This window comes from Pelophylax lessonae (assembly GCF_965119305.1).
Source record: "Pelophylax lessonae genome assembly, chromosome: 3".
NCBI lineage: Eukaryota > Metazoa > Chordata > Amphibia > Anura > Ranidae > Pelophylax > Pelophylax lessonae.
In genome coordinates this window covers 529,484,360-529,497,068 of record NC_138770.1, presented here as the reverse complement: position 1 = coordinate 529,497,068, position 12,709 = coordinate 529,484,360, and the positions used below count along the sequence as shown (strand labels likewise).

The 12,709-nt window shown below is 43.5% G+C and overlaps 1 protein-coding gene across 1 annotated transcript in view; it reads right to left on the bottom strand.

Annotated features, from left to right (window-relative positions):
- Window positions 1-12,709, bottom strand: part of WDR27 (WD repeat domain 27) — a 522,635-nt gene that overhangs the window by 93,635 nt on the left and 416,291 nt on the right. The gene's annotated exons all lie outside the window — the stretch shown is intronic.

Genomic DNA, 12,709 nt, shown 5'->3' with positions numbered 1-12,709 from the left:
GCCACTACTCGTGCTAGCCACCGCACCAGCTTCAACTGCACTCAGGTGACTCGCCACGTCACCAGGTGATACTGCAGTGCTGGTTGAAGGTCCAGGGTGTACTAGGCCGCTCGTGCTTGCCAGTTCACGAGAAGTGTGAGCGGCACTAGTACTGGCACTCTGCTGCATACCAGAAACCTCCAGTTCTTGCAAGTCAACAACTCCAGAATGGGGTCGGGTACGCCTGACCCTAGCAGGGACCCCTCTGTCGGAGCTATCTGTCAGGGAGCCGCTGCCGTCATCTGGTTCGTATATTGACCCTGATTCTGCCGGTGAGGCTTCCCCATCGCTCTCACTTGACATGGTCATTATACTGTATATAGCATCATCACTGAACGAACGTTTTGTCATTTTGGTAGCTAAATTTACTCGTACAGTGATGCGACTACTAGGTAATAAAAGCACCTGGTTGTCGAGGACTATTTGGTCGCTACAAAGAAAAACTGCTAGTGCTAACAGAGATCAGGCCTGACTCTGCTAACGCAGCGGTTTTGTGTGATGTGTTTTTTGGAAGTGTCAGTAATCTATTGATTACTACACTTGCCTGGGTAAGGTGGGCTGGGCAGGGGGGCTAAACGCAGGTGCTAGCAGGAATCAGTGCTGATTGTGCAAACACTGCGTTTGGGGAACACTAAATTATGAGGACGCTAGTATAGTTCTGATCAGATCAGATATTGATCTGTTCAAACACTATACTAGTAACGGTGGTGTGTGTGTGTTAGTGTACTTGACTCTAACTGACGCTAAGTAACGGTGGTGTAGTGGGACCCTGACGCTAACTAGCTAGCCTAAGTTGTGTCACCCGTGACGCTAATACAGTGATCGGTAATCACTGTATATAGTGAACACTGTGACAGGGAAGTGAAGGGGTTAAACTGGGGGAGATCAAGGGGTTAAACCTTTATAGAGGATAGATGGCGGGTGGCCTAAACCTATTCGGGCCTAGCGCAAGCGCAAATTAGGGTCACCAGTGACACTAAATACAGTGATCAGTAGTTATCTGATATACTGTATATATTAGTGCACTGTTTTATATGGAGTGAAGGGGTTAACTGGGGAAGATCAAGCGGTTAAAAGTTTATTAGGGAATAGGTGGCGGGTGCCCTAACCCTATATGGGCTTAGCGCAAGCGCAAATTAGGGTCACTAGTGACACTAAATACAGTGATCAGTATTTACCTATATACTGTATTTAGTGCACAGAGTAATAGGTAGTGAAGGGGTTAACTGGGGCTGATCAAGGGGTAAAAACTTTATTAGGGGATAGGTGGCGGGTACCCTAACCCTATTTGGGCCTAACGCAGGCGCAAACTACGCTCACAAGTGACACTTATACAGTGATCAGTAAAATATCTGTATACCACTGTATATAGTGTTCACTGTGAGGGGTTTTGGGGGTGATCAGGGGGTGATCAGAGGTGATGAAGGGGTTAAATGTACCTATGTGAGGTGTGTCAGTGTAGTGTTGGTGGAACTCACGTTTTTACTGTGTCTCTGTCTCTCTCCTGGAACCGAAAGGACTCCAGGAAGGACAGTGACATCACTTCCCCTGTCTGTGTTTACATTACACAGACAGGGGACAGATTGCCATTGGTGGGGACCGATCTACAGACACTGACCAAAAATCATTGGTCAGTATCTGATGACTGATCGGTTCCCTACCGAATGACATCGGGATCGGGACCCGCGGCGCGCGGGAGCGCGCTCTGGAGCCGTGATCGCGCATCACGTTAATACTACGTGGCTGAGCGGTATCGTGCCGCTCTGCCGCAGTAGTATTACCGTGCGCGGTATTAAAGTGGTTAAAGCAGTTTTAAACCCTAAAGTAAACATTTATTACATTTGACAAAAAAGCTCTCTTGTGGTTACAGGAAGGAGACAGATTATTTACCACTGACAGCGGTGCTTAAAATGATCAGCATTTATTTATTAATGTAAAATCTTTATCCCAAAAGGAAAAAGATTGTTTGCTGTAACTGATTAAAAAGCATTAGCTAGAGTTCAGCTTCAATTTGCTATTGTATTTAAATCTGCTAGTGCTTCTGACATTCCCCTTCCTCCAGATTGACAATGCTGCTATCCAAATCTGCCACCTGCGCTCCTTCATCCAGAGTGGTGTCTGTATAATACAGGAGGTGTGTTACTGGCCAGATCACTAGGGAAAAACAGAGGGGAAAAAGCCTAAAAAGAGAAAGGCAAAAAAGCCACTACATCTAATAATTGGTGAGCTGCAATATATTACATTTTTGGTTTGGGGTTTAATAGCAGTTTAATTCAACTTTCTACTAGCCCCCTCCCTCCTTGCTGCAATCACTGCCACACACTCCCAATGTCCTTTTCTTCACTGCACTGGCCACCCTATTAGATATCCAACATCAGTCACTCCACTTTCACCCTCCATTATTTTGCATTGCTTTTTGTTCACCAACATACTCTCACCGCTCTCCTTCTTGTGCCTCTTTCACCTACTGTAACCACAGCCGCACACCTCAACCTCAACCTTCTTCCTTCTCTCTCTCTACACAAGTCACCTGCTGACATCTGCCACACAGTGCACATCCACAGTCACCTTACAGCCACCCTACCTAAACCATATTCTACCCTTCAAAGCCCATTCTTCTACCCATCATACTCCCATAATGCATCGATACACACTGTCTTTCACTGTTGTTTTACTGTACCCTGCAAAGATCATTCACTATTTTGGTTCACTGCAAGTTTTCTCCACCCTTCAACTTTAAGCAAAGCCACAGCCACATGTACTATATATATTCTTTTCAGAGTTTCCAAATTCTCCCAGTGCTACCTACCACACATCCCCTCAACCATGCCATAGCCTATTTCCTAACTCATCATCACCACAACCTCTATTCCACACTCACTCATCTCATCATCTTCACCAGAAATATGGCTTCTTTAGGAGCCTCATGAAGCCCTGTACAGAGTATCACGTTTAAACAAATGAGAAAATACATTATAAGTTAAATTTTGTACAAACATAAATGTGAATAATAAATAAACGCATAGAATACACCATCTCATGTATTTATACAAACAATATCAGAATATTTATGGGTTATCCAGTAGGACATCTAACGATGAAGATGTTAACCGACGATGATATATATACACACTGAACAAAATTATAAATGCAACACTTTTGTTTTTGCCCAATTTTTCATGAGCTGAACTCAAAGATCTAAGACTTTTTCTATGTACACAAAAGGCATATTTATCTCAAATATTGTTCACAAATATGTCTAAATCTGTGTTAGTGAGCACTTCTCCTTTGCCGAGGTAACCCATCCATCTCACAGGTGTGGCATATCAAGATGCTGTTTAGACATCATGATTGTTGCACAGGTGTGCCTTAGGTAGGCCACAATAAAAGGCCACTCTAAAATGTCTGGTTTTAACACACAGCACAATGCCACAGATGTTGCAAGTTTTGAGGGAGTGTGCAATTTGGCATGCTGACTGCAAGAATGTCCACCAGAGCTGTTGCCCATAAATTGAATGTTAATTTTTCTACCATAAGCCATCTCCAAAGGTGTTTCAGAGAATTTGGCAGTACATACAACTTACCTCACAACCACAGATCACGTGTAACCACTCAAGCCCAGGACCTCTACATTCAGTATCTTCACCTCCAAGATCGTCTGAGACCAGACACCTGGACAGCTGCTGCAACAATCGGTTTGCATATCCAAAGAATTTCTGCACAAACTGTCAGAAACCTTCTCAGGGAATCTCATCTGCATGCTCGTCATCCTCATCGGGGTCTCGACCTGACTGCAGTTTTTCGTCATAACTGACTTGAGTGGACAAATGCTCACATTCAATGGTATCTGGCACTTTGGAGAGGTGTTCTCTTCACGGATGAATCCCGGTTTTCAATGTACAGGGCAGATGGCAGAAAGCGTGTATGGCATTGTGTGGATGAGCGCTTTGCTGATGTCAACGTTGTAGATCGAGTGGCCCATGGTGACTGTGGGGGTTATGGTATAGGCTGGCATGTTATGGACAACGAACACAGGTGCATTTTATTGATAGCATTTTGAATGCACAGAGATATCGTGACGAGATCCTGAGGCCCATTGTTGTGCTATTCATCCACGACCATCACCTAATGTTGCAGCATGATAATGTACGGCCCCATGTTGCAAGGATCTGTACACAATTCCTGGAAACTGAAAACATCATAGTTCTTGCATGGTCAGCATACTCACTGGACATGTCACCCATTGAGAATGTTTGGGATGCACTGGATCGGCATATACCACAGCGTGTTCCAGGTCCTGGCAATATCCAGTAACTTCGCACAGCCATTGAAGGAGTAAACCAACATTCCACAGGCCACAATAAACAACCTGATCAACTCTATGCGAAGGAGATGTGTTGCACTGCGTGAGGCAAATGGTGGTCACACCAGAGATTGGACCCCCCCAATACAGTAAAACTGCACAATTTAGAGTGGACTTTATTGTGGCCAGTCTAAGGTACACCTGTGCAATAATTCTGTTGTCTAATCAGCATTTTAATATGCCACACCTGTGAGGTGGATGGATTATCGTGGCAAAGGAGAAGTGCTCACTAACACAGATTTAGCCAGATTTGTGAACAATATTTGAGAGAAATAGGCCTTTTGTGTACATAGAAAAAGTCTTAAATCTTTGCGTAAACACAAAAGAGAAACACATTACCAGTCCCTGCGCAGATCCTGGAGATTAATTCTCAAGCTGGGGAACCTCGTAGTTTGGCCAGTGTGTAACCGCACTGTCGGCTACAGTATCCGGCTCTTGCAGTGCGTGCAGCGAGCGGCTGGACCGTGTGCAGGCGCACCGCATTGAGCTACCTTGAGTCATCCGAGGTGGTTGCCTTAGCTGGACGTTATCCACTTATCAGTGCGGGAACGAACAGCTGAGCCGCCGGCAAGGAGGAGAATACCCTACACACATCAGATTGGGGGATATAATTTCCATGCATGACACTATACTTGTTTGTGAGTACCTGTTTTTATGGCTCTAATTATTTTCATTAAATAGTGTTACACTAGGGCAGTGTGCGCTCTCTTTCTTTTGTTTTCTGCCTTAAATCTTTGCGTTCAGCTCATAAAAAACGGGGGCAAAAACAAAGTGTTGTATTTATAATTTTGTTCAGTGTATATAAGTGTGTCATAGAAGGAGTATACCCATTAAGGAAGCCTAGAGGGTACAGAACAAAATTAACTGCATTTATAACAAGAATGAGACCTGAGGTATTTTTTTTTGTGCATTCCCTCATATATACTTCTAAAGTGTGGTACTATAACCCAACCATCTCAGAAGGACTGCTGAGGCTCGATAGGAGTAAATTAATTTTTGGGAATGCACAGCTGCAATTCCCAAAAATACCAACCAAACTGTCCTCCCAGGACCTCCTGCTCTCCAGCTCCATCATCACCTCCTCCCATGATTGCCTCCAGAACTTGTCCAGAGCCTCACCCAACCTCTGGAAATCCTTACCCCAATCTGTCTGCTTATCTCCTACTCTATCCACCCTTAGGCGATGCCTGAAAACCCATCTTTTTAGAAAGGCCTATCCTGCTCCTAATTATTAAACTGTTTTACTTTCTTCATCAGCTCCTTGCTATATTATTACCTTTTGTATCATTTGACCCTCCCTCTTAAATTATAAGCTCTAACATAAAGGGCCCTCTGATTCCTCTTGTATTGAATTGTATTGCAACTATAATGTCTGCCTTTGCTGTGCAAAGTGTTGGCTGTATATAAACCATGTATAATTATAATAATACATTGTAAAGATACATTGTTTTTATTGTTCTTTGTACACTAACCTTGAAGAAGAGGGGCCCATCCCAAAAATGTGTTGGCTGCATATGATGTTCAATGAATATTATAATGGAAAATTGTATCAAATACTTACCATATTTTTCCTTTCCTGATGCCAATCCATGGCAGCATACATATGATATAGCTCAGCCCCTGACTGAGAGCAACCTACCCCATTCTCCGTAAAAATAACATGTTAAAAAGGAAGGGTTCATATGCTGTCATTAATTTGCGTCAGGAAAGGAAAATTACAGTAAGTATTTGATACAATTTTCCATTTTCATGACACCAACATGGCACCATACATATGATAAATAGCGAGCTAAACAGGGAGGGCTAAAATGTATAATCAAACTTTATTACAATGGACATGGAAGCCTGGACCGTCAATCTGTTGAAGTCCATTAATGTATAAGCCCTGGATCTTCCCTGTCGTGCGGTAGGCAAGTGCACCACACTCACCAGCTTGCTGCTTTGCAGATATCTACATAGGCAAATGCCTGAATTTAAAGATGTAAAAATGGACCAAGCTGAATTGGCCTGTATCACTTCTAGAGGCTCTTGCCTGGCTGCACTGTAGATTTTCTGGATGGCCTTGACTCTCCAAGATGACAAGGTTTTGCTGTAGGTTCCTCCTCCAAATTTGCCTAATGGAAACACAAACCACTTTCTGGAGGATTTTACCTAGGAAGCTGCTTGAAGGTAGGCATTTTAGTCACTTGGTACATCCAGCGTAGGTTAGGTACTGTCTCTGCCAGAAAGGATGGAAGCCCCACTTTGTTTGTAAGATGAAAACAGAAGCCACCATGGGAAAAAAATGTGCTCAAGGGGCATAGGCCCCAACTTGTCCAGAAGGAATAAGATGTAGGACTCTGCAGCCCAAGTTTTTGCAGAGCCGATACTCTGCCCCTTGAAGCTATCACTTGAAGTTATAGAGGGACACTGCCTCTCGAGTGATATCCCACTGAAGACTGCTTTCTGATGATGCAAACAGTGTCCTGGCAAGGAAATCCAGGACCAGAATAAAAACCTACTGGGGAATGTTATTTCTCCTCTGGAACTAGGCTGAGCAACAAGTCCAGATTCATGTGAGGAAATGATAGCAACTCTGCAACCTCTGGGTTGCGAGGATCAAAATTCTGCTCAGACTGCAAACCTGTTCCAGACTTCAGAGTAAATAGCATTTGTTGATGTTCTTTCTGGCCCAAGTCCTCCAATCCTTCTCCCTCAATTTACAGTCCATCATGGGACAGGTGTTGTGCAAACACTGGTAACTGAAATGCTTAGTCCCGACTAGATTCCATGTCTAGGGTAAACCCAAGGCCTGCGGGCCAATCGGCATGCTTCCTATTACAGGGAGACACTCAGACAACAGTCTTCCCTGGAAATTCATCACCAAAGGCAGTAGACGAAAGGCATCTGGTACGTGACTATTTTTTGGCTGAGTGAGGGCATCCACTTCTTCCACCAATGGATGAGGGTAGGAAGAGAGGCAAATTGTGAATGGATAGTGATGCAAACAGACTCAGCTGAGAGTGACCCCCATACTTAAGTGATATGGTCAAGATCTTCAGATTAAGGACCCATTTTGTGGGAAACAAGTACTGGCCTCAGTGGTGACAATGGTCCCAGATAATGAACCTACCAGACAAGATCTGGTGAGAGTCCCCTAACTTACCCATCACCAGTCACTGGAAGTTCAACATGGCACCTCATGGCAAAAAACTCTCTGAGGATCTGAAAAAAAGAATTGTTGCTCTACTTAAAGATGGCCTAGGCTAAAAGAAGATTGCCAAGACCCTGAAACTGAGCTGTGGCACAGTGGCCAAGACCATACAGTGGTTTAACAGGACAGGTTCCCCTCAGAACAGGCCTTGCCATGGTTGGCCAAAGAAGCTGAGTGCATGTGCTCAGTGTCATATCCAGAGGTTGTCTTTGGGTAATAGACGTGTGAGTGCTGGCAGTACTGCTGCGGAGGTTGAAGGGGTGGGAAGTCAGCCTGTCAGTGCTCAGACCATACACTGCACACTGCTTCAAATTGGTCTGCATGGCTGTCGTCCCAGAAGGAAGCCTCTTCTCAAAATGATGCACAAGAAAGCCCGCAAACAGTTTGCTGAAGACAAGCAGACTAAGGACATGGATTACTGGAACCATGTCCTGTGGTCTGATGAAACCAAGATAAACATATTTGGTTTAGATGGTGTCAAGCATGTGTGGCAGCAATCAGGTAGGGAGTACAAAGGCAACTGTGTCTTGCCTACAGTCAAGCATGGTGGTGGGAGTGTCATTGTCTGGGGCTGCATGAGCGCTGCTGGCACTGGGGAGCTACAGTTCATTGAGGGAACCATGAATGTCAACATGTACTGTGACATACTGAAGCAGAGCATGATCCCCTCCCTTCTGAGACTGGGCCGCAGGGCAGTATTACAACATGATATCAACCCCAAACACACCTCCAAGATGACCACTGCCTTGCTAAAGAAGCTGAGGGTAAAGGTGATGGACTGGTCAAGCATGTCTCCAGACCTAAACCCTATTGAGCATCTGTGGGGCATCCTCAAACGGAAGGAGGTACAGCGCAAGGTCTCTAACATCCACCAGCTCCGTGATGTCATCAAGGAGGAGTGGAAGAGGACTCCAGTGGCAACCTGGGAAGCTCTGTTGAACTCCATGCCCAAGAGGGTTAAAGCAGTGGGGTGTACTCACTTTTGTTGTCAATGGTTTAGACATTAATGGCTGTGTGTTGCGTTATTTTGAGGGGGCAGCAAATTTACAATGTTATACGAGCTGTATATCATATGTATACTGCCATGTTGGCATCAAGAAAAAGAGATTTCTATGCATGATGATAATTTCTTACTAGGAGATCCTAACCACATATCTACAATCTGATGTTCCAATAAGTGGTTCCTTCATTGTGGTCAGAGACGAAGCAGCTTAGGACCTGAAGTGTGCCTGAATACACCATACTTTCACAACTGATCCACCTCCTTCAAAAATAAATGCCACCCCTCCTTCTGGACCCACAATAAAACTAACACTCCTTCCTACTGGTCCATCTCTACCACCCATATACTAGTTCCTTGAACAGACGATGAACAGAAATCAGTGGACAGAGAAAATGTTAAAATAGACCTTTGTCCAAGGCAAAGGTTGTGAACTGTCCCATTGTTCCTGCTTGTAAACACCCAGGACTGCCTAGAGGTGGACATCCTGGACAAAATAGACTAATGGAGGTGGGCATGATGGGATGAGCCACAGTGGATCCATGGCAGCTTTGACTGTAAAAAATATACTAAGGTTTTGGGTCCCTCGGGGTGGCTTGGAAATAAACTTATGATACCTGCATTATCAACAAGGGACAATAAAATCTTTGCTTAAAATTAGTGCATTTGTCAGTGTCAGAATAAATATTTTAATAAGGCAGGATATTATGAGATGGAAATATGTCAGCAAGGAGGAATTTTGAATGGAAGAATGTTTGTTCTTTTACTGTTAAATTATTAGTTCTACTAGAATTTTTTTAATGACTTACATAATTTTTACAATTTCTAGTGGGTTCTGAATACTGCAATATAAGCAAATGCATTGCACATTCTGACTATCATTTTCAACCTAATATGGAAAAATATAGGTATGGTACTTTATAGATTTGCACTTTTATAAAAACAAAAAAGTGACACTTTAAATATATTGTATATGCAAAATATGTATTTAGAGTATTATTCATGCAGCTTATAAAATCCATCCATATTTTACCTTCATAACTGCATATAAAATGTAAACAAGAATGCCACATCAGAAGGAAAACATAAGCAGTTTCTTTCTTAGATCTGCTTCCAGATGTCTAAGGGTTATATGAGTGGGAAACACGTAAGACATAACCACACACATTTACAAGGAGCTAATTCGCGTCTTCAAGTGTTCTCCAAGTTTTCTGCCTTTTATGTAATTTAGAAAGATAGGAAAACCATAAATGTATTTGCCAGATGAGGAGTGCGCCAATCATTTCTAATTATGTGATATCCGATGGGGAAGCTGGCAGACAAAACCATACAGTATGGCATTAATACCATCTTCTAGCTATTTTACATTTGATAAGAACAACCATATATCAGTCCGGAGTTTATAGATGTCACCTCTACGGATATTAAACATGAAAGGTCAGTATTTTCTGTAACAAAATATCAGTTATTTTGACGTCTCTTTGGATTAGTAAATTAAAAGACTGTATTTACTAGCATGAAATCAAAGTGTGTTTTTTTTTTTTTTTTTGTTCTCATGACCATCTTGTGTCTAGCTTTAGTGCCCACATTCAGAATAATATTTGTCCATTTTACCCTTTCTTCCCCTAAGTACACTACATACAACATAACTCATTTTACAGATTTATCCAGATTTTGGTAGTCCTGGATTGGGCTCTGTAGTTTGGAGATTTCAAAGAATCCTGAGAGGGAAGAAATCTCTGACCCAGTGTCCATTTTTTTTTGGAAAACAAGTAGGTTGTGAGTCCAGGTGTGCACAGCCCTTAAAATTGATGGTCTGGTGAGAGCTCAGGGTCCTTTAAACCCGTTTTTCTGTTTTTCATTGCATAGTCTGCTGGAAAGGGCGAATAGCAGTGTGTGGAGGGTCCATCCAAAATTTGTAGTGTTAATATGTGATCACACCCGTTTAGCACCTGATAGCCTAAATACATGTACAAGCTATTGGGATTTGAGCACAGGTATATATTTTCCCTGAAGACAGAGCCCTGTCAAGAAAGCTGAGTGTTCCTACCAGAGATTGCATCCCTTGTGAGAAGGACTTCTTGCAAAAGGGACTGGGAAAGTCAGGACAGCTACGCGGACCTAGGAGACCAAAAGAAGGTCTGGGAAGTCGAGAAAGCTTAAGGGCTAGTGGGTCCAGAAGGGCTGAAAAAGTCTGGAATCTCTGGAAGAGCACGCAAACTCAAGAGGGGCTAGAGAACCCTATTTGGAGGCCAGAAGAGGGCCCGTGCAGCAAGGTACTGAAGCCAAGGCTGAGTGAGCCTTAAGAGCCAGATGGTACAGTATTTATGCATTTTTTTTTTTGTATATGCTGAAAAAGAACACCTGTGTGGGAATCTTGGATGGACCTTTAACTTTCATTTCGTAAAAGTGGACTATCAAGCAGTTCTGTCTGAACTCATTTAAAAAGAGCATCTACCATAGCTAGCAATCCTCATATCACAATATACATATACATATAAATATATATATATATATATATATATATATATATATATATATACACACACACACACACACACACACACACACTATATTACCAAAAGTATTAGGATGCCTGCCTTTTAGTGATAGGCCAAACACCCCCCTGTTCGGTTCACACCAGAACATCTCGAACAGGGAAAAAGTTCTAGGGAACATGCGAACTCTATGGGACATGAACATAAAAAATCAAAAGTCCTCATTTTAAAGGGTTATATGCCAGTTATTGCCCAAAAAAGTGTATGGGGACCTGGGTACTGCACTGGGGGACATGTATCAAAGCAAACAAATGTTTTTAAAAAAATCGTTTTTACAGGAGCAGTGATTTTAATAATGCTTAAAGTGAAACAATAAAAATGAAAAATTCCTTTAATTATCGTGCCTGGGGGGTCCCCTTAATGTGCCTGTAAAGTGGTGCATCTGTATGATGTATGCAGCCTGTTGCAGCAATACTGACATTTCTAAAGGAAAAAAATTTAATTCAAACTTGCTTGCGGCTGTAATTTATTGTCGGCTCTTGGCAATACAGATAAAAAAAAACAAAAAAACGGTGTGGGGTCCCCCCAAAATCCACACTGGACTCTTATCCAAGCATGTAGCCTGACAGGCCAGGATGGGGGGGGGGACGAGCAAGCGCCCCCCTCCTGAACCATAACAGGCTGCTTGCCCTCAACATTGGGAGAGTGCTTTGGGGTGCCCCCCCAAATCCCCTTGTCCCCATGTTGATGGGGACAAGGGCCTCTTCCCAACAGCCCTGTGCTGTGGGTGTGGGGGTCTTACCAAGGGGGCCCCAGATCCCACCCCATGTGAATGGGTATCGAAGACATAGCACCCCTACCCATTCACCAAAAAGTGTGTACAAAAAAATAAACACAAAAGACAATTTTTTTCACGTGATGTTAGAAGGGGGCAGTGCCAACGGGTGATGTAATCAGGTGCCCCGTCCCTTGTCTATAAAAGTGCTGTCAAAGTTCAAAAGCATCATTCGGCGGGTACTCCTCTGAAGAGGCAGAAGCATCTTTGAATATTTTTTCTATTTTCCGTGTGCGGCGAGCGTCGTGATTGAGGATGGATTTACATCGAGGGGCACTATTTTTTTTATTTTTATTTTTGAATAAAAGACTTGTAAAAAACTGTCTTTTATTTTTTTTGTACACTTTTCTGGTGAATGGGTACCCATTCATATGGGGGGGGCCCGGATCTGGGAGCCCCTTTGTTAAAGGGGGCTTCCAGATTCCGATAAGCCCCCCACCCGCAGACCCCCACAACCACAGCCCAAGGTTGTCAGAAAGAGGCCCTTGTTCCCATCAACATTGGGACAAGGTGCTTTGAGGGGCACCCAAAGGCACCCTCCCCATGTTGAGGGCAAGCGGCCTGGTAAGGTTCAGGAGGGGGGGTGCTCGCTCACCCCCCATCCTGGCCTGCCAGGCTGCATGCTCGGATAAGGGTCTGTTATGGATATTGGAGGACCCCACTCCTTTTTTTTATTTTTGCGTGGAGTTTTCCTTAAAATCTGTACCAGACCCAAAGGGCCTGGTATGGTAATTTCAGGGGAGACCCCACCCCCCAAAGGGCCTGTCATAGGGTTCCCCTT